Source organism: Serinus canaria, chromosome 2 (assembly GCF_022539315.1).
Source record: "Serinus canaria isolate serCan28SL12 chromosome 2, serCan2020, whole genome shotgun sequence".
Lineage (NCBI taxonomy): Eukaryota > Metazoa > Chordata > Aves > Passeriformes > Fringillidae > Serinus > Serinus canaria.
The window spans coordinates 15,506,410-15,528,784 of record NC_066315.1 but is presented as its reverse complement, the minus strand read 5'-3'; the positions used below and the strand labels follow the sequence as shown (position 1 = coordinate 15,528,784).

The 22,375-nt window shown below is 46.2% G+C and overlaps 1 protein-coding gene across 1 annotated transcript in view; it reads left to right on the top strand.

The window, feature by feature from the left end:
• The first annotated feature begins 2,101 nt into the window (after nt 1–2,101).
• JCAD (junctional cadherin 5 associated) overlaps nt 2,102–22,375 on the top strand; it is a 63,310-nt gene continuing 43,036 nt past the window's right edge. The window contains exon 1 of the mRNA XM_030229937.2: nt 2,102–2,217. The gene's annotated coding sequence lies outside the window, so the exon portion shown is untranslated. The remainder of the gene's footprint in view (nt 2,218–22,375) is intronic.

Genomic DNA, 22,375 nt, shown 5'->3' with positions numbered 1-22,375 from the left:
AGCTGCTCGGGGGGTGGAAGGAGAAGTTGGCTCATGATGCAGAGGTAAGCTGATGGCAGGTTTGGGGACATTTTGTGTCTAGCTCAGGTGCACATCTCTGCCTGTGGCACAGATACTTGGGATCTGCTCTGGTTTCAGCTAGGATAGAATTTGTTTTCTTCCTAATGGAGGGTACAGTGCCATGTTTTGGATTTAGTATGAGAATAATGTTGATAACACACTGATGTTAGTAGTTGCTGGGCAGTGCTTGCACTCAGTCAAGGACTTTTCAGTTTCTCATGCATGAGAAGCTGGGGAGCCAGGGCTGGGACAGCTGACCCAAACTGGCCAAAGGGATGTTCCAGACCACAGGATGTCACGCTCAGTCTATACAGTGCAGAGAGCTGGCTGGCTGGGGTCCATCACCAGCAGATGGTGAACAATTGTATTGGGCATTTTCCCTATTATTACTATTTTTTTAAAAGAAAAATTTGTTTCAGTTATTAGATTGGCCTTAACTCACAGATTTTGCCCTTTTCAGATTCTTCTCCCCATCCCACTGGGGAGGCTGGGGGCAGCGAGTGAGAACTTAGTACTCAGTTGTTGGCTGGGGCTAAACCACAGCTGGTTACCAATTTGCCCACAAAACCCAGGCTCAGGAGAGCCAGGGTGAGCCATGCATCAGGGAAAGCTCAGAGAGCTCAGGCTAAGCTCTGAGAAGCAGGCTGGCATCTCTGGAGATGCCTCAGTCCCTTGGGGAGCCTGCAGGCTGAGCTGGGTGCCGGGCTCTGAGCCTCTGCTGGCTGTTACAGACACCAGACCTGCACAGAAAGCTCTCTCAGCTGCTTCTGGGTGAGTCCCCATGATTCCAACCAGCAGCCACGAGCTGGGCTGCTGGGGGACAGGAGCCAGCCAGGCTGCTGCTGGGTGCTCTGCTGCCTGACTCCTGCACAGCACGGCCCCAGCCCTCCCCATCCTCCCAGTGCTGCGGGCCAGGCTGGGAGGTCTGCCCGCCTTTTTCAGAAAGGATGATTACATCTGCAAAGCACCCGGGATGAAGAGAGTTATGTAAGTGTAAGATAAGGTTATTTATAGAACCAGGTTTTATCCAAAATGGAATTAAACTTGTGTTCCTGAGGCCTCTGCTGTCAAAGACAAATTGGAATTTGTCCACTAGCTTTGCATTCAATTTGTTTTTCTCAGTTCATCCCAAAGTTTAAGAATGTTTTATTTACAAGCTATACATCTCAGAAAGTGAGGAAATCTCTTTTCCATCAGCTCTGAGGTGACCATGTGAGCCTGGGCAGTGGCCATGGAAGCCTGGACTGTAGTCAAGCTTTGCAATCACATCAGCTGTGACACTAAAGTACCATAAACCAGGAAAGGAAGGCAGAGTTTGAGCTGGGTTATACAACAAAACCACAAATAATTGTCCTAGGCACAATATTTTGGCTGCATTTAACACTCTCTGCAGCAATCCATGAGGGCAGGAGGGTATCCAGCTTACATCCCTGTTGGAGGTGGCACTAGTTCAGTGGGTTAATGTTTGTGCTCCCACAGAACTACAGACCTCGTGACCTTTTAAAATCATGCATTATTAACTTAGAGAGCTTTATGTGCTCTTTTGAAATATTAGAATCAAATCCCTCGTATCTGTACTTTTTACAAGCCACGAAAATGCAAATTTCTGGGATGCCTGCTGAAATCCATGCTAACAGGTGTTAGGAATATTGTTTTATGCGGTACAACACCTTGCATAGGTTAGTTTGTGGAGTTCATCTGCTGCCCCTCACTTGTCATAGTATCTAGCATGAAATTCCACACATGCCTTTTATTTAGGAAAGAACACAAAAGTATGTTATCTTATTCCTCTGGAATTTTCCACAGTTATTTAGCATGTTAGTTTAAGCATAATTGGTTAGTGGACTCTTGAAATCTATATCTTAGCTGTACTTATTTACATCAGGCTAAAAGTAGTTCGTTTCAGTTGAGGTAAATGTGAAGCATTAGATTGCAAACGTACCTAATCCATCTCTCCTCCCCCATGACTAGAAATCCTGTGGTTAAAATAACACAGCCTCTATTCAGAGCACAAACTTAGAGCTGCGAGCAGGAGCAGGCTTGGGATTTAAACAACTCTCAGCAGATGAGTCTGTTCACGGGTCTCTCTCGGGTTTGTTTTTCATCCTACTTTTGATCCATGAGAGGAAGCCAGGCTCTCTCCTCTGGGCAAGCAAGGTAAAGATTTTCTGCATTCTGTATACGGTTGCATGCGCTTGTAAAGGAGCTTATAAACATGATTGCAAAAGGGCTGTTGCAAAAGCAATTGTAAAAATGTTGCTGTTATAGAGCAAGGAGTGTTTGGCAAATGGCTTCACAATCTTGAAATGTTAGTCTGGTGTTTTGGCTATTTCCACACGACAGTGGAAGGATGAAATGATAAATCTTGCACAGAGAAGCAAGGAGCAGTGATTCTCCATCACACATCAGAGAAGCTGAGCCTGTAGGAAATTGCAGACCTGGGTACTACTGTCATCTAGCCAGGCTACAGCAGAACTGGCATTTTGCTAACTGCCAGGTATAGTCCCTCCTGGGCTTGTCCAGCTGCTGTAATCCCGTTTGGGAGGCTGAGGCTGTGCTGGAGGATGGCACTGAGTCTGTTTACTGAGTACATGCTAATGCTGCTCCAGCGTGACTCGCACAGGAACGGCGGAACCGTGCTTTCAGGAATGTTTGGATGCGGCGTGCCAGATCATTATCTGCTTTTCTTTCCTCTTACTGCTTTCCAAGTCACAGGGGATGTAGAAAAGCATCATCTTTCCTTGAATCCTTATTTTATTTGAAATCCAGGAAACAAGCGTGATGTCTGTGCTAATGCCCATGGAACTGTACTCCCAGTGCCAGGGTCTGTTAACTCTCCCAGCCCTGTGCTGCTTTTCACAGGGCATCCTGAGTACCTCATCAGTTCTCCTGATGTTCAAAGGCAGAGGGTGGCACTGCTGGGGGGAATATGGAAACACCGTTACTCACATTTTTGTTTAATTTAAAATAGTGCTGCCCCTCCCTGCCCCAAGGCACGGGACAGTGTGGTTGTGTTTTGGGGGCACTCTCTCCTTCCATCGGGGTAAACCGAACAAATGCTTCTCCAGGTGCTACCTTTCCAGTACAAGAGAAAGCCTTGTTTTGCACACAGAGATGCTCACTTTCCCCTTCCTCTGCTTCCCACTCCTTTTTCTCTTCCATGAGCAAGAAGGACTGGTTTCCCATTGTCCTGTGCGCAGTCACTGGCCATCCCGGTCCCCACTGTCCCACAGCCATGTCACTCCCCATGGCAGCATGCTCTCCCCTCCTGCCCAGCCAGAGGAAAGAGGGGACATGCCAGGTCCTCTAAGCACAGAGCTGCCGCGCTGTGGGGAAGCTTTTTGACTGGAAAAGGTGCCCTTGTCCCTTGAGCCAACAGTGCTGCTTTGTCCTGGGGGAGAAATGCAGCTTTATCACTCGGGTGCCCGGCTCAGGGAGGGACAAGCAGGGCTACAAGGAATACAAGCACACCGCTTTTCCTGATTCTCTGAGCACACCGTGGTAGAGAGGCAGCTCAGAGAGAGAGAACATGTGCAAAACAAAGAAATGCGGTCAGGCAGGAACTATAAAATTCCAATATAGAAAGTGGAGCTGATGTCATTTTAACGTCCTAAGCAGTGCCAAGAATTCTAAGCTCTGTATCAAGATTCAGTGCAAAACCCCCACAAACTCACAAGTTGTTCTTGTGGAAAAATTAACTTTTATGGAAAATATGCATGGGAACATGCCAGAGGAGTGTGTTGTTTTATTTCTTTTATTAATTTTGAATACATTAGTTCAGAGAGCAATCCCATTTTAGCATCAGCTCCCTCTATCCAAGAAGCTCACATACACGGCTCACAAACACTGGAGGCGAGGGAGCTGTGTTTTCCTCTGTGATCAGTTGTTAGATGGAAAGAGCTGCTGAGTAGGAAGGGGTGTGGGAAGGCTCAGTGGGATGACTGACTTAAAGCTTTTTTCCTGGTGACACATCTGAATCGTGATCAGATGCACCTGAATGGAGCAGCATCATCAGCTGTTCTAATGCTGAGTGTGTCAGAGGTGGGATTGCTGCAGCTCCTGTGATAAAGGTTACTCATCTCTGTCCTGCTACAGGACCGCCTTCGCTGCTGCTTGTAATCTTGTCAGACTTGAAAAGTTTAGGCTGAGCTCTTCCAACTTGATTGTCTGCCTTGGGATAAGTTCTTTTCTGGAAAATTTCAGCCAAAACTGTCCAGTCAGTTTTGTCCATTCCAAGAATGAGCATAGGGAAAAAGGAATTGTTGTCCAACTGGAAAAAAAAGAAAGGAAGAAACAGGAGGGGGGAATCTGGTGATCCTTTTTTTGGATAGTTCTTATCCCTCTGTGTTCTGGAGTTGAGATCTGAAATTTGGCAGCTTTGTGTAAGGAATGTGATTTTTTTTTTTAACTTTGTAAATCTCCTCCAATTTGGCTAAGTGATAGCCTTTGAAGGGAGAAAATAGCAACTTCTTAGGGATGTGCTAAGGCTGAGCAGTCAAAATCTGCTGAGATTCCTTCCCACGAGTGAGCTCAGCCCAGCATCCCAGCAGCTCCCAGTGCTGACCCCAATGCTCCTGTGCAAACAGTCAGTGCTACCAAGTTCCTGCAGATCCTTGTACTTCCCCACAGCATGACAGGGACCCAGGTCCTCTCTCTGCAATCCAAGAGTCATCCCAGCTTGAGGAGCAGAATGAAGATGGGCTCTTTGTGTAATGCTGCTCAGGGCAGAGTTGATGGTCCCTGGAAAGGCAGGCAGGGAACAACGCTGATTCTTTCCTGTCACAGCCTCCTGCCAGACAGGGACCCAGGCAATGCTGGGCTAAGCAAAGACCTGGTACTCGGATGCTAAAGCTGGAGGGTTCCATGGGGATAGTTTGAGGAGTACGTGGCACAAATGAGGAGTCAGGGGGCTTGGGAGCAGGTCAGGAAGGTGTATATCAAGGTGTGAGATTACAGGCACACCAGAGTTGGATATGAATCCTCAGCTGCCACATCCTTGGTCCCTTTTTGAGAGTATGAGTGCTACCTCAGCATTGGCTTCAGTCCCACTCTCCCTGCAGGCTGTGCTGTGCCAGTCTGCAGCCAGTGGCTGTGGAGTGCCCCACTGTCTGCATGTGCCATAAGGCCCTGCTCCTGATGTCCACTGCTGGCATGGGAGGTGGTGGGATCTCTGCCTCCAGAATGTCCAGCATGCCTGATGATGAACACTCCTGCACAGCCCCATGTCTGTTGGTCACCCTCTGGGGACAGCTGGGATGAGTGACCAAGATCCTGATAAAACAGTACCTTGTGCAGTCAAGCTCTTGCTTACATGCCTGTCTCTGTTTCCATTTTATTCAAATGGCTAAAGAACCACCACCCTTGACAGAAGTACTAGAGCTCAGGGACACTTGTGAAGAACCCAGGTAGTACAGGGAAATCTGTCATTGTAGTTCCAAGTTTTGGAAAAATCAGTCATTTTTATTGAGGAGAACTTGGGAAGAAAATAAAGCCTAGGACTACACTAAGGGAAAAAAACAAAAATCTATAGAATATCTCCAGTGAAAAAAGTCCTTCCAGTACCATGGGATAAAGCTGAGACCTCTGGCAAAATATTGTGTGTTCATCTAATTAACAATTGTACCATAACACATAGCACAAAGGAGGCCTAATTCTGGCATCTCTTGCCTCGTGGATTTTTCAGTCATAGCAGTATCCTTACAGCCTATTTTTGTATGCAATGCATATGCAACATTGGAGACAGATGGCAAAACCTCAGTGCTCATTGTGACGTGACTTCCACATCGAAAGGTAGGGAGCTGCAGCCTGCTTGTTTCCACTCCTGCTGCAGTGGCAGGGAAAGGTGGCTTTCCTCACTTCTTTTATGACAATAGACTATGGAGCAACCTGGACAGCCCCTCCTTCCACAGAGACAAGCAGTGAAGTTTTGTCACCTTCATCAGCTCCTGTGAGCCCCATGCTCACATCAGGACCCAGCTCTGTGAGACTGTGCAGAAACAAAGAACAGAAGGACAGGAGCTGTGAGAACAGTGTGAGGAGATCAGAGCTGCCTACAGCCAGCTGTGGAGGGGGGAAGGAGCCCTAAGAAGCTGTGAGACATTGTTGGTCAGTGCTGCAGGCAGTGCTTGCTGTGCACGAACAGCCTTGCCGTAGTCAAGGATGTCACAACCAGGAGTTTTAAGCAGGGATTTGCAGGAGAACTGAAACAGAAAAGGAAAAGGACTTGTGGATACTTATGGGCTTCTGCTCCACGTGTCAAGGTATAAAATGGACATCCCTAAAGTTCGATGCTGAATAAGCATGGAGTGGAGTTGACAGTTGAAGGAGCAGAGATACTTATTGGGAGTGTCCTTGTGGAAGCTGTCACAGAGTAAATAAATCCAGGAGGATATTGCTCTTACAACTTTGATGAGATGATTACAGGTAGGGAGCAGCACCATGAATGAAGCACTCCAGTCTGTGCATAAGGTTTCTTGCACAGGTCTAAAGGAGCTGCTGCCTTCTCACCCGGCACCCCAGCTGGCCCAGCCAGCTCCTCGCACTGCACACAGCCCAGGGCAAGAGTCAGGTCACCTCGTGAGTGCTCACCCAAAACCTTCACTGCTTGATGAATTGTTTGACCTACTTGAGGCTCAGACTCCACTCAGAGAATCCCATGCTCTTCCTACAGTTTTGGTCTGAATTAAACCAGTATGTGCAACATGACTAGTTCAACACAATCACAACACTGTGCCTTGGGACTTTGCCTCTGCTGGAAACTAAAGTACATGCAATTAATTCTGTGGCTCCTCAATGAACAAAAGGGGTCTTTTGTGTAACACTATTACTCATTTGTTTCCAATTAGCTATGAATCTTGAATTGTTTTGTCTCAGAAATTAATGCTATTTTTGTCCCCAAATTATCAGTTTTTACCTATTTTGCATACCCCGATGTTTCCACAGATTCTGTGAGCCAAGTCTTCCATCCTGATCCATGCCAGAATCTTGGGTTTCTGAATGTAATTGTAGAGTAAGATTGAGGTCTTCAGATCCTGTGGCTTGAGAGAATCAAAATGATCCAAGACCTGAGAGAAGGTGGCTACTTTCCTGCAATTGCATTTCAAATATAAATATGTCTTCATTTTATTCTGCTGTTCAGTGGTGTGTGTTAGGGTGAAACATTCAAAAATCTGCTTTTGAGTGGATGTACGGATTTTGTCTCCTATCAAGGCATAGCCCTTTCTGAGTACTCCTGTAGTGACCATCTTGGTAATCCAAACAGTGTTCTCCTGTATAAATCAAGTCCTGCTCAATACAGGAGATCTGCCAAGCCTTCAAATGCATCCATGAAATGTGTCACTTGGGCTGCGTGACCTTTGCAGAATCCTCCAATTTCAGGGACACTTTGGAAAAGTGACTTCTTATGTGCTCTATTGTCTTGCAAGTCAGGTGCAGAAGGGGAGTGAATACACAGTGAATACACAGGAAAGAAATACTCATTCCTGATAAGGCAAAAAGGCCTTACCTTTTTCAAAAGAAGGAGGCTAGCACAGGGTGAGGAAGATGGCCATTTCAGCCTTTTGCACTGGTGAATTTGGGAAACCCCTACCCGGACACAAATCCACATTGACTGGATAGCACTGCCAGGGTTTGTACCCCTGCTACACGTTGTCACAAGGCAGAAACCCCCTTATCAATAACTTCCCTCAGAGAAACAGAATCAAACAAAATGGTGTTTGATCCACCTCCAGCACCTTTGCTCATAATGGATTGTTTTGGCCTCTTGCATATGTGTAATCAAATGCTGCTGCTTTTCACACACAGTTCACTGTGTTTAAATTGAGAGGGATCTTGCTTAAATATTTATTTAAACAATAACATCCCTTGAGTTCTTTGTAAATTGCTGTACAAAACTAACCCCAAACACTATTTTAAAAATTTAATTCAACTGGTTTTCTGCCTGAGCACAGTGCTGTGGGCCAGTGCCTCCTTCTACCAGGGCTGAAGATCCTGCAGCTCTGAAAGCCAGCTCCTGCTCCACAGGACTCATGGACCCAGCCCTCAAATTCTTCCAGCTACTCCCAGAGTTGTAGAACAGAGTTTCAGAAGTCATATTGGTTTTTCCCCAGGAACCCTAAAATCCTGTAACTTCCAGGAACAGGATCCTTTCCTGGATGCAGGAAAACTGCTCTGAGAGCTGTCTCTTCCTACTGGTACCCACACACCATGGCTGAGGCTGGAAACACAGCAAAGCCAACCCTATGCAGCTCACAACTTCTGGGGAGCATGAGGAAGCTGAGGCTGCTTATATTTTTTAATAGTACTTAAATTATAACTTCATAACCTGCAGTTCTGGGAATTTTCTGAGCAAAAGACCCTGAAAATACATAAACCACACAACATACTCTCCCCTATTTGGCTGGAGTCTGCAAATCTAAGAAGGACTCACTATCCCAAATAAAATATTGTTTTATTATGTATAAAAGAGAGGATTCAAACTGTTCATTTAGCAGGCCATTTTATTGTATTAAACTTTTGTTAAAGGTGGACTTACACAGAAGTGTAGGTTGCATTAAAATTATCTGTTAAAAATTTTGCACTAGATTAGTAATGTTGAAGTGGAGAAGAGCTACAGCCCTTCTTCTGCATTTCTAATTCCACATTCTTTCAGCATCTTGATGAATCAGTTATTGGCTAAATCAGTCATAGTCAACATGAATTTGGGTGGAAATTGAGTTACTCACCAGCTAAAGTAAGTGCAAAGAAGATAACTCATTATGCTGTTCCTTAACTATAATTGAAGCTCATCTCCTCATTTGAGGCTCTGTGTGGGTTTAATCATAGAGCTGAACTGGGGGAAAATACCAAAGCTGATCTGAATCATTTTTATTCTTACTCCAGTTCTTTATCATTAATTACATCAAGACATATCTCCAAGGAGACAAAGAGTGGTGCCATCAGCCTGCTGCCACTTAGGTCCCCCCAAAACCTTCACTTCTTTTGCTAAGTGCAATGTGTCTTTGCATGGTCCCTTGGGAGGAAGAGGCAGGCTGCATTTTGCTTGAGATCCTTCTTGTTCTGAGTGCAGATTTCAACAGACTAAATAAAAAGATACAGCCTTTTTAGCGCTAACACTAGAGGTGAAGCTGGGAGATCAATCAGCCTTTTCTCAGCTGAAGATGATTGCAGAAACAGCTTTGAACATCAGGAGGGTATTGAACATTACTTTCCTCCCATGGTGAATGCAATATGTGGAATGTGTGTCTCAGACATCCTTTCCTTTTTCCAGTCTGAATGGGAAAGACCTCCTTGTACTTTTCTCTCCATTAGGCAAGGCCATGGTCAGCAGCATGGATGAAGTACCACAGTTCAATAATTTCAAATCAATACCTCGTTACTTGTCTCTGTTCAGAGGAAGCACATTTTTCTCTCCATGGGTACACAGAGCCTTTATCCAGCTCTCAACCTCCCAGACATCTTGTGTCAGTTTTAGGGTTAATTTCCTCCTTTTAGTTTCCTGCCATTATTTCCTCACAGCGCCTGGAGTCAACCTTTGACAGTGAATGTGTCTGAAATAGGATTTCCAGAATAAAGGGGTTTTTAAGGTTTTTTGCCTGGACCAGTCAATCTGAACAGCTGCTTGGTAGCTAGAGATGTGTTTTTCCCCTCTCCTTCCAAACTTTTGCCCTTCAGCTCTTGCATAGACACTGGGTCTGGCAGTTCCACTTCAGGGGATCTGATGCCTTTGTCCCCAGTCAGGTCAGAAAGTGAAATTATGGAAAATTTTACCGAACTGCATGGTCCTGAAACTGTTGTTTCAGACATGTCCAGGTTGCTTAACTCCAGAAATGAAACACTTTGATGGTTCAGAACTGAAACAACTTGTTTCCAGTTTGAACTGAATGAAAGCCTCTGACTTCCTCTCAGTTTGACGTTAGTCCATGCCCTCTCTCTTGTTCTGTGCTGTCTCACGAGGGCTCTTGCTTGCCTATAGCTGTGTCTAACCAGCTGAGCTGCACACACACACCTGACTCCCAGCAATCACACTCCTGTGTTGCTCCACTGGAGATGGGAATACCCCTTTCACCAATTTTCTCAAGATCATACACACCTGTAATGGAAGGTATTCACTCAGAAAAGGGACTTTGGAAACGTGACCCCAAGGACTGCAGCAGGAGTCTCACCTCGCCCCTGGGAACCTGATGTAAGACCCTGAAAAATGCAAGACTGAGGAGATTAACCATGTAGCATGACCTGAAGCTGTGCCAAAAGAAGCAAGCCCACTTATTTCACTGTACTCTTGCAAGGAATGGAGCTGCCTCCTGGACATGGTGATACTCACTTCCCAAATTTAACATTAGATCTGGGGAAGCTTGAAGTGTGGTGCTCCACATCTGTTCTGGCTGTCCTACCCATAAAACCAGCTGTTTCCTTCTGCCCAGTGAGTGCTGCAGGGTTGGGGACAACCTGGGCAAGGGGCAAAAGCAGAACCAGGAACTGTGACCACTGTACCAGGCACGCCTGCAAAGGTCTCAGATGTTTGCACGGCCAATGTCTGCTCTGGTTTAATTCAGCCCTGTTTGTGTGGTTTTGTGAGCACTGAAGCAGCAAGAGTCCCAGTGTTGAACTACTGTTATTTATTAGAATGCTGCCCAGTCCTGAGCCTGAACTCTCCAAACTGAAGCCCAATATATACAGTCCATCTTGCTTCTCTCCAAACAGCATCCAGCATCAATCATGGCACTGTAAATTGTTTACACAAAACAGCAGACATCATAACTTATTAAATAACTCTCTTGTCTGTCAGATAAGTAAATATTTCGAAAGACTGAATATCATGGCAGGCTGGAACTGCCCAGACCAGCTCCAAACGGATCCAAGTTAACAGGGGACCATATTTGCCTTGCCTTTGATGTCCCTGCTCCAAATTGGACTGAGAAGGGATCTGAAAACAAGCCTCCCTAAGGGAAGCTTATGCAGTTTTAAAGATGCTCAACCTTCTGTAGAGATAACAGGAAGAAGAATGAGGAAAGAGTTTGCAAAGAAACCATCTTCCTGAAGCAGTAAATTCGGACCTGTGGGAGTCAGACCATCCCCTTCCTTCTCCATGTCCTCCTCTTTAAACCCAAACAAGTTAAATGGATGCCAGAAATCTCTGCTGCAGAAGGGGTTGAGGGTTCGTTCCTTGGGCCATAGCTGGAGATTGCAGGGGGGATTTCTCTCGCTGTTGGTGGAATGGATGGTGGCAGCACCTTCACACAGCCACCTCTTCTTGCAGGCAGCCATCCCAGGAGCTCTGGCTGTCAGAAGGGGAATGGTGCTGGCACTGACTCCCACAGTTCCACTGCCTGCCCATGGTAAGTCTCCGTGCCTTTCAAACAGACCACGGCTATCTGCTGCTATCGGAAACACTCGGAAACATGTTGTTCTATGAGAGATTTGTTTCCAATCATTTCCAACAATTATTTGGGATCTTTTTCCTTTCGAGTTCACTGAGTTGTACCAGTTCACCTCCTTTTCAAAGGGATTGTGTCATATGCAGGAATGTGGAGTTGAAAGGACCTGAATTTTTGCAACAGGAATTTGTTTTGGAAGCAAGCGAGTTGGAAGGAGAGGAAACGGGCAGCCCACCAAGGGCTCTGGCAGGATTATCCCACCCTTTCAGCGAGCTACAGCCAGGGCAACTCATGAGCTGGGGCTGAGCCTGTTTCTGGTGGGGGTAGAGACTGACAAACTGCTTTTACCAGCAGTTTAATACAGCACAGGATCCAGTCATGTCTCTTGAAACCTCATCTGAAAAATCCCCTCAGGCACAAACCTCACTGATGTGAATCAGAGAATCATAGAATATCCTGAGTTGGAAGGGACCCCCAGAGATTACTGAGCCCAACTGTGGCAGCCGCTACGAGGTGGGAAAGGTTCAGCTGGGTGAAGCTGGCTCTAGGCTGCTGCTGTTGGGTCACTGGGGTGCTGGGGAGGGCACTCGTCCGCACAGCCCCCTACCAAAGGCCAGGCACACAGTCCACCACCAGATGAAAACTCATGGACTTGAGTCTAACCTGGTGCTGAATCAGTCACTCAGCTGTGTGTTTGGCATTTACTTGTTTGGCACCTGACTGGCACCTCCTGGCCTCCATTTTTCTCTAACAAGATTTTAATTCTTAGTCTTTTGAGATACTTCAACACCTCCGTTGCTGGTGCATCTGGGTAGTATTCTTAAAATATATGTTTCCTTGCACTGTGTGTATCACTTATTTAATGTCAGAGGCATGTGTGAGGCTGTCCATGTTTGCAAAAACTCAGGGGTTTCATCCCAGGGCTAAATCAAATGCTGCCAACACAGCACAGTGCAGACATAAATAAAACATAGCTTGTAGAGACCAACTGTCACTGGTTCTCAGATCCTCAAATATCCATTTCTGTTTGTGCACAACCATACTTACTGGCACTCCTGCCTCAATATATTCAGTATAAAGTGATGATTGATTGAGAAAACAGGTGAAGAAAAAGAAAAAAAAACCCAAAAGAGTAATTTCTTACACAGGTGGGTGCATGTGGAGGGGAGATGGAAGAAGGGTGCAGAGGTAACACTGACCTGGTGGCATACAGGGCAGCATGAAAAGCTGTCAGTACAGTCAATATGTTCATGTCCCACAGGTGCAGAGAGGTTTCACACCTTGGAGTAAATATTTCATAATTCCTAAACACGCGTGATAGGAAAGAACAGCATGCAGAAGGAAGCACATTCTGGTAAATTGCCAGAAAGAAAGGTGTTATTTTTCAAAAGAGAGCTGGAGACACTCCAGCTCTGGATTCATATCCAGCTCTAGCCTCCAGCCACAAATGCGAACCTGCACTAAAGCAGGCACTGCCAAAGAGCCACCACTCTGTGGGCTATGTGTCACACAGAGCTGTGTGGCATTGCTTACCTGGTTGTCACCGAGTGGGGTGTCCCAGTGTGCCAGATGTACCTGTGGGCATCACAGGAGGAACACCCTCCCACACCTGGAGCCCCAAGGCCCTGGGACTCACTCACTCCCACTCTGCAGGACCCCACAGTTCCCAGAGACCATCTCAGCTCTGTCCCTTCCCCTCTGCTGGGGCTGTGGGTGATCCATCTGTCCCACCCAACTCTGCCACCCTGGGTACTGCCCTGCTGTCTGCTGAGGAGGTGATGTGTTGGTAACGCTGCTGCTCGAGGCTTTGCTGTGAGATGAAGGTACTGTGCAGCTGGCTCTGTGGTAGGGCTCCTATTGACCAGCACCTACAGCAGGAAGTTTGCAGTGGAGGTAAATTTGCCCTTAAATAAGTGCATTTCTTTTCCTATCTTCATTGCAACATGTCACTGTTTTTTCAACCATTAGTGATTTTTTCCCCCTCTCTCTTAACATTGTCTCTGATTTCTGTGTCATGAGGGGGAGTATTGTCAGATCACATTCTCATGATGGGAGAGGCAGAAAATCCGTTCTGTATATCATGTGACCTTGGCTTGCAACTCCACAAAGGATTTCTTCAAGCCCTGCTCATTATCTCGTTTTATACTTTAAAGAAAAGTGAAAATGCTGGTGACAAATGGCCTCGTTTATCACATTTAATTGACTGACTATTCTTTTAAGCCTCTGAAACACACTTTGGGCCAAAGCACTGGAAAAAGAACATGCCATTTACCCTGGGCTGCTGCCAGGTCACATTAAAAAATGTTCAGGAGGTGTTTTCTAGATCAGTACACGGAGCAGGAGTAAGGGTGTGCTCTCTCACCACAGCTCACTTCCCTCCTGGTTTCTGGCAACCATGACAGTGTCAGCCCTTTCACAAGCAAGCAGCAGAAATGAGCAGAAATGAGAATTTCGAGTGAAACTGTTGTGGGAAGGGTGAAGCCACTAAAAAGTTGTATGTGAAAGTGTCAGTGCTTCCCTGCTGACTGAGTGCCTAGAATGGGACTGTGGGGGTCTCCCTCCATCCCAAAACTAACAACAGAACTAACCAACATTTTCAGTGACAGCTTAGGCAATGTGAAAAGTAGCACCATGCTTGTTGCAGCTATGGCTGGCGTTGTGTTGACTGTAGTTTGCTGGAATGCCAACTGGAAATAGGGATTGAAAACCCCAAATATGCAGTTTGGGGGCATGAGTGCTCAGCTTTCCCCAGTGTCCCTGAGAAAGGCTGGCACTGCCTGCTCAGCCCCAAAGGCTCACAGGCTGTGATTGGCCATGGGCTGCCCCTAATGCCTGCCTATAAAGCCATAATGCTGCAAACAAAACCCCAAAACTACACAGATAGAAACACAGCCTGTAAGACATCTCTCTTCCCTCAGTTCAGCTCCCCTTGCTAGTGTGAGACTTCACCCAAAGATTTTTCTTATGGAAGGAGATGGTATTCCTCAAAAAGGGTGTACAGGGGTATGTTCAGGAAGGCAGGCAAAAGAAACTGGGTTTGATTGAAGAGCAGAAATCTAAAGAGAGAAAAAAATGTTTTCAAGCACATAAAGGGCTGATCAACAAGAAAATTAATAAACTGGTCTCTGTCCCTGCTGTAGATATCAGCCACATGCTAAAATTTCAGTCAGGGTGTGTACAGGGTCTGGCTGGGAGGGAGTTAAGAAAGACTTAATACAGATTTAAGGAATGTTTTTAATAGTAAGTGTAGTAAAACACTGAAATACTTTGTCTCAGGAGACTGTGAACGTTCTGTTATTAAAGATTTTTCAGAACAGGTTATACAGACATCTGTAAGGATTCACCTAGGCATGGGATGGAATGATGGACTGGAGCCAGCCTGAGTCCCTGGGGACCCTTTGCATGAAATTTTCATCACATTAATGTGAACACAAGACCCTTCTTAGAGTACTAAAGACACCACCCTATTTTTTCACAAATCCCTCCAAAAAGGTTTCAGTCTCTACTGAGCCTGTCTCCAGTTTGGAGATGGGAATGTTTTGACTCCTTTCCCCAGCCCACTATGAGACCAAGGGGCCAATGAACCCCAGAGTCACAGAAATCTTCTCTCTCCTCCTATCCTCTGCTAGCCTGGGACCCTCAAGATGGAAAGGGCAGGGGAAGGACCCTTGTTCCAAGTGGTGCCCTGGGAGAGCCATTGGGAGAGCCATTCCCCATTCCTGCTCCTTCCCACAGCGGCACACACAGGATACCCCAAGGCCCAGTGCCACCCCACAGCTGCTCACTCCGAGGACACCAAGGGCCTTCACACCCCTGACCACCCCCACTGACCACGGGGGGACCCAGCATTGCATCCTAAGTAAAAGATTGACACAAATCCCACTGTCCTGATTAGCCGCCCGTCTAATCCCCGTGATGTCAGCGGGGTTTTGCCCGGCAGGATTTGGCCCATGGCCAAAGAGCTCTGGGTTTCTTTGGCCTGGCTCTGGCTGCAGGTGGCAGGAGGAGGCTATAGGTGTGAACCTGCAGGAGGAGCCTGAACTGGTGTTTTAGACACCCAGCTCAGATTTACTGCCAAGTTTTGTTCATCTTTGTGGGAAAGGTGTTTTATGAAGATTGCAAAAAAATCCTTCCGTGCAGTTCCTCTTTAACTACACAGCATATACATGTATGTATATGGGTATGGGTTTGATAATATCTATGTGTATAAATCCATGTAGTAAGTATGCTGTTTTCATGGATTTTACAAGCACAGTTTCAGGGGAGAAGACAAGGTACATGAGTGGTGGGGGGAGGAAAGGAAGAGATTGAAGGAGAGGAAGCTGCTATTGTACACAGCAGCTCTTTTCTAACCCCCATTTTTTACACTGATGGAATGCACCCAGTGACTGTTTCTACTATTTAAGGAAAAAGGTTCCTATACAAAATCCTGTGGTTTTGAAGTGATCCTTTTATAGGCATAAAGAGATTTTTCCATATCCCTCTGTTTGATTTCTTTTCTTTTACTCAGACCTGGCTACTCAAATAGATATTTGCAGAATATCATGCCCTGGAATCAGACACTTCATTCCTATTCTTGGTACTGGAGATCAAATATCCCACCAATTAACCACATAAAGCCATGGGGATGCAAACTGAAGTCAGTTTAGCTGTAGGGCAGTGCAAGAGAGAGTTGAATTTCGTCCGGCACCCATCCCAAGGGATCTTGTGCTGGCAGTGACCCATCTCAGAATTGAATGTGCTGGATGTTCCACAGCAGGTTTGTCTCTCCCAGGCTTCTCACTGGTGGTGGATGTTAATGATGTTTGTAATCTCATGATTTGGAATAAGAATAACTATATGTTAACCTTGAGTTAATGACACAGGGGTTTAGGCTGCATGTCCCAAACAGCAGTTGGATGCAATGCTCAGCCTGCACCTGGAGCAGGGACCTCAACACTCATTTCACATGTCCCAGAAGGGGGAAATGTGGCATTCACATCTGCTCAGGCCCAAAACGTGGTGGGCACGTCCTGGACAGCGAGGTGCTGGCAGTGATGTGTGATGGGGCTGGGGTGTGGGCTGTCTGGGCTGTGGTGGGGGCTCTCCTGGGGAAGACTCGTGCAGGCAGCACACATCACGTGCAGGGTCTCAGGAGGGACACACAGCCCCAGGGCAGATGCTGAGCTGCTTGGCCCAGCTAGAATCCTGGGGTGTGAAGCAGCAAAGCAAACCCTAGAGATTTACAAGCAAGTCCTGAGACACCTGAGGGTTCCCTGTCTCTCTCTTCAGGAAACAGTGTCCTCAGGGGAATTGGGCACGAGGGCCAGACTGGGGATCCAAAAGCAGCACCACACAGCTCCGTGCTTTGTGAGGACCAGCACAATCTTTAATTTGGTACTCAAGCCTATACAGTCATATACTGTGCTGGAGGTAGTTTTTCTGCACAAAACTACAAGCCAAGGGATTTACAGAGCTCCAGTAGCTACTCCCTGCCAGATGTGTGTTATCTCATCACATACACGTGCTTCACAATGGTGCTGGAGCTAAAGCTTTCCTCACTGCCACAGAGACGTGCCTGGTACCACCAGTTTGTGCCGACATAAATAACAACCTGTCCAAGCATCTCCCCTGCAAGTGCTGGGGGAAGGGGCAAGGACAAATGTTCCAGATGGAAATACAACCAGGGGTTGTGCCCTTGGTGGCTTTGAGTTATGTAACTTTATCTCAATGCAACGTGAGAGGAAGCGATTCCTCCACACAGTGCATCGTATTTGGCTGCCTGCTCACTTACTTTTTTATGAATGTAGGAGGATGGTAATAGGGACGATGACAAAACTACAGCAAAGCAGCTGAGATCCCAGTATATCATAAAAAAATTAACCTGCTATGTGGCTCCTCCTTGACAGATGAGGTATGCTCACTCATCCCTGCCTTAAAGTTATGTAAATCTCTGACTTCAGAGGAATAAATTTTGATTTACTCCCACACTGAATGAGTGGGAAATGCTAAAGCTGAATTTTGGATCAGTGGTACAGGTCTCAACTCTACAGGCTTTGAGGACTTTCAATTTAAAATCATCTTTTTGCTGTATATGAGGTCACCACAGAAAATTATGGGATTCACATATGCTTCCAGCTCATCTAGAAGGAACAAGTAAGGCCAGGCTGAAGATATATAGACAGAATGGGGATGAAAATCTAAGTGATGTCTGCCCACAGAGGGACAAACTCGTGGCACCCTCCCAAATTGTGGGTGGTCTATTGTGCATTGCTCTAGTCAATGAGAACATTACACTCATACATACAAACCTAATTTGAAAAAACAGTATTTAAACAAACAATGAATGTATTGTAACCTCATAATTCATACCCACTGAACCTTGGCTCTCTACTCCAGTACATAGTAGCCTTCTCAAACCCTGCAATTTGATTTAAAAAAAGGAATGCTGGGGGCGTTGAGTTAGTGTAGAAGTACACAAGACCATTGATGACTCTGTTTTCATCTGCTCAGAGCATAAGGCAAGTAGGTGACTTATTTTTATTGGCACTGCTGGCAGATAAGCTTCCACTATTACGAAGCTGTCATAGGCTGGGTGGGCTCCGGCTGTCAGTCAGAGCACACCCAGCAGAAAACCCAATTCAGTAATGACATCCTCCTCAAGGATGTGCTGTGGAGGAAGGCTGTGATCCCTGCTTCTCCCATGGCACTTGGAAATAGCCAGGAGTGTTCCAAGTCAACAAAGGACTTGGACTGTTGTTGATTTTTGTAAATGTCGCGGCACGTCACGGGACATCGCAACTATGCTACGACTGAATTAAAAATGTTCCAGTTCAAACAACAACTAAACCCTGAGACTGAAAAATAGAAATCCTTTACAAAGATCCCGAGATCTGGTGCCACCAACCCCTTTTGCAGAGTGAGGCCAAGAAGAGCAAGCTGGGGCATTTTCACTTGGCTGTTGCTCTCCCTGCTTCTATAAAAAGCTGTGATCACCTGGACTCTGGAATTAAGAAGACAAACTTTTGATGGATATTCCCACTCTTGCCAAGTTGTAGCTAATTTATCCAGATCCTACCTTTTCCTTGATTATCATGCAAATGACATTTTTACCCCATTCATCTGAGATCTAAGGAGGGAAAGGAATTTTTTAAATTAAAGATTGCTAGGGAGGTCTAACAAGTAAAAACACCGTGAATAAAAATGGATGACGAGGGTTGAATATCAGATTATATTAACAGCCCTGCAGAATGGCTGCCTACTCTGTACTCACTTCTACTGTGGAAACAAGGCAGGTCTCCTGCAGCTTCAAGGCCAACAACAAAGATATCCCAAACAATGGCAAATCACAGCTCCATATGCACATGCACAGTCTTTGAGCAGATCTGAAAGCATCTGCAGTGGAGAGCAGACCTTTGTGACTGAGAAATTTTCTTCCCAGAACTAAAATTTTGTCACTGTTTTTCTTTAAGTCACTTGTTGCATAAAAAGGTTGCTTTTGAACAAGTATTTTGCAGTATATTTTAAAAAGATAGCTGTGATCTAGGTCTACTGTTTTTGAAAAACAAAATACCTTAAGAAATTTGAGTGTCATTTGTCCATCTTTAGTACCTGGTGCATAACAACTCAAAAAATATCAAAGGGTATTATATATATTTTAGGGGTCTCTTCACCTTGTTTGTCCACCTCTTTTGTACCCCCAAAGGCTGGGCCCCTCCTGCCTTTCCTTCCTTACCGAACCAGTTCAGCAGAGTGGCCCCAGGACCTCAAGACCACCATCACTAGTGCACTCTGTATTTTGGAGAGGGTGAAAATCCCCCATTCCCACTGTGCAGAGGAGGAGCTGCACCCTGGGCCACCCACGGGACCTGATGGGACATCCCAGGTCAGACCCTCGGCCATGTGCTCTATCCAGGGCTGCTCCTGTGCTCCTTCTCCTCCCTGTTTCTCAGCCAGAGCTTCACAAAGGTCTGAGTTTCCTCTAGCTGGCAGCTGGGCATGCTGCTTTCCTTGATGAAATCTGTTTGGAAACAGTGAAGATCTGAGGGCTCCCTCAGCCGGAAAAATCAGATTTGGCTTACCTGAATGTCAGGTCAGCTGAGCCCGAGTTAATAAACAGTTGGGGATGAAGAGGGACAAACAGTGATGGAGTGGCTTCTGGGAGCCTGTCAGGTTGGTTTCCTGCAGGCTCTGGTTGCCTTTGGTGCTGCCTCAGCTGCTGCCTTGAGCACCCCTGACCTGACCTGTCCCCTGCCCTGCCCTGGTCAGAGCCAGCTCCTTGCGTGTCCCAAACCCACGGGGACTTCATGGCCTTGGAGCACCTCTGGATAAAGCAGAGCCACACGCTGCCTGGTGCAGATGGACTGACAGACAACATCACGAGCCTCCTCTTGGTGGGAAATGCAGTGAAATAATCCAACTTGTTACTTGTCCCTGTCAGTCAGCGGGCCAGGCCCCCCTGCTGCTGGGATTCCAGACTCTGGGGACAAACAGACTGTCCCAGGCCCCCCATGCCTGCATCCCCAACCACATAGCCAAGGCTGTCTAAAAGTGGATTATGCAAGGAAACCTTTCTATACAGTAGCTCGAAATATGCTGAACTGCTTGAGGAGAGCGTTCCTGCTCTGTATGCCCACGCCCCTGTGAACCCCACACATCCTCTTTCCCTGGGCATGTCCTGCCCAGTATGGAATCTGAGCACCCCCACACTGAGCTCAGAGCTTCTTTCTAGGGTGGAAGAAAAAGGCAGACTCCTCCCATGTGCCGTGGGTTGGTTCTAGGACTGCTTGCACAGGCAGGGCTGTGCCCACACTGTCAGGAAGCTGTGCAGGGAGATATCTTGCTTTGCAAGAGGGGACAGAGACAAAAAATGCAGAAAACTGGTGAAAATGTGACTCCTGGTTACCATGGCTGTAATTCTCCTCACAGCACCTCTATGCTGCAGCTGAAAGAAAAGTGGTTCAAGGCAGCCACAGGCTCTGCTATGGGGATTTCATGGTCTTCAGGGTGACCATGAAACATTTGGGGTGGCAGCAGGTGTTGCAAGGGGAGTCTCCAGGCACACTCTGGTTATGACAGTGCCCCCTCCCACAGATGTTTTGGGGCCCTGGCATGCCTGGATTTGGACCCCTTCTCCTTCCAAGGCATGGGTGCCCCTAGAGCAGGGACCACCCCACTGCATCCTCCACCCCTCCTTTTGGGCATCTCATCACAAAATGGGAAGGCACTGCTGGAGGTCCTCTGGGGATTCAGATCACCAGCCCTTACCCTGTTTGCTCATCTCCTTCTAGTCAAAAATGAGATTATTCCCTTCAGCTGCCAGAGGCTGAAAATAAAAATGAGTCAGATCTGATTTTGTATCACTGCAGTCAGACTTTCTGTGCTGTGCAGGGGAAACAAAGAAAGGTGAAATCCCTGTAGGGAAGGATTTGCAAAATTCTGTGGGAAATTGGTATTACAGATAATTGTTTCCTGCTGAAGGGATATACCAGAACTTTGCAGAAAAGCTGCCCTTTTCAGCAATATCCACTGCAGCGTAGCCAGGCACAAAAGTCTGTCTCTAGCATAAATACACTCCACTGCACATTTTCTCCTGCACCTGAAACTGAGTACTGGTTAATTCCACTGGGATTTCCTTTAAAAGAGACATCATAGTGTAAATGATAAACCTGTTAAATTACAAATGAGGTGAAATGGTGGGTGCTTTGGCCTCTGGAGCATCAAGACTGATTCTTAATGGTAGCTGTTGAGACTTACCAGCTGAAAATGTGAAGAGAAAATTACTGACTATCAGAACAGAATCCCCACTCCTAGGCAGGTTCATGCTGCCACAAGGCGCTTTTTTCATGTTTGGCTGAGCATAAAAAAAAAAAAAGACAATTATAAGCAGCTTCTTCTTTGTATCTAATTCCCCGTATTTTGAGAGTATGTCCTTTTTTTCTCCCTGTTGAAGGTACCACGTTAAAATAAGTCAGCATTAATAAAAAATATGACAATTAAAGTAGTTCTAGCTTTCATCATTGTATACAGTGATGGACATGCTTATATATATTTTTAAAAAATCTATTTTTTCTCTAAGCCAAGACACCACTGGTAGGCTACTCTGAGCTACAGTAGTGTTAATAGTGGATGGGAGGTGGGTCCTCAGACAAGCTCCTCTTTATTCTTCCAGTGATCTTACCAAAGCAGAATGATGGCACTTGCTGAAGCAGATAATGCCATCCATTGAACAAAGCCCTCTTGCTCAGCTCTCTCTGACAGCTCTGAATTTGAAGCAGCAGAATCTTTGACCAGACAAAAGAAAACTTCTGCTTATAATTATCACAATAAGACCAAAACCAAGAGCAGTGTGACTGTTTTATTAATAGTGTGCTTTGCTGCTCCCAACCTTTGCAAAATCTGTGTATCTGGCTCTCCAAAAATATTACTACTTGGACCTATTTCATATGGATCGTGAAGGATAAAGACATTCCTGAAAGCTCGCTTGCCAGCTCTGCTGTTCTGCCAGCAGCAGTAACTCAAGAAGGAATCATGGCCCCTTTGAAATATGGATCACAGCAGGGCCAGAGGATGGGGCCCAGACGGACACACATGGATGGACAGATCTACAGGAGATTCATTTTCTGTCCCACAGTAGCTCTCATCTTCCCTCTTCTGCCACTCTGCAGTTTTCCTGCTGAGGACACATGTAGGCAGAGAAGACACCAAATCTCATCCTTGAAATCTTTTCAGAAACATGCTTCCACATTGGGCTCTTCTCCTGACTGTGGGAAGAGGTGCCAACTGCAGAAGGCTGGAGCAGGAAGTGGCTCAGATCTCATGTTTTCCTTACACATCCAAGTAATAGCTTTTTGAAGAACTAGAGCATTTTTGCAGAGCTGAAGGGTGCTGATGGCATCTGGTTTAACATGATAAACTTTTCTTGTCATCCCAAATTTACTGGCTAGCAGATCAGCTCATCT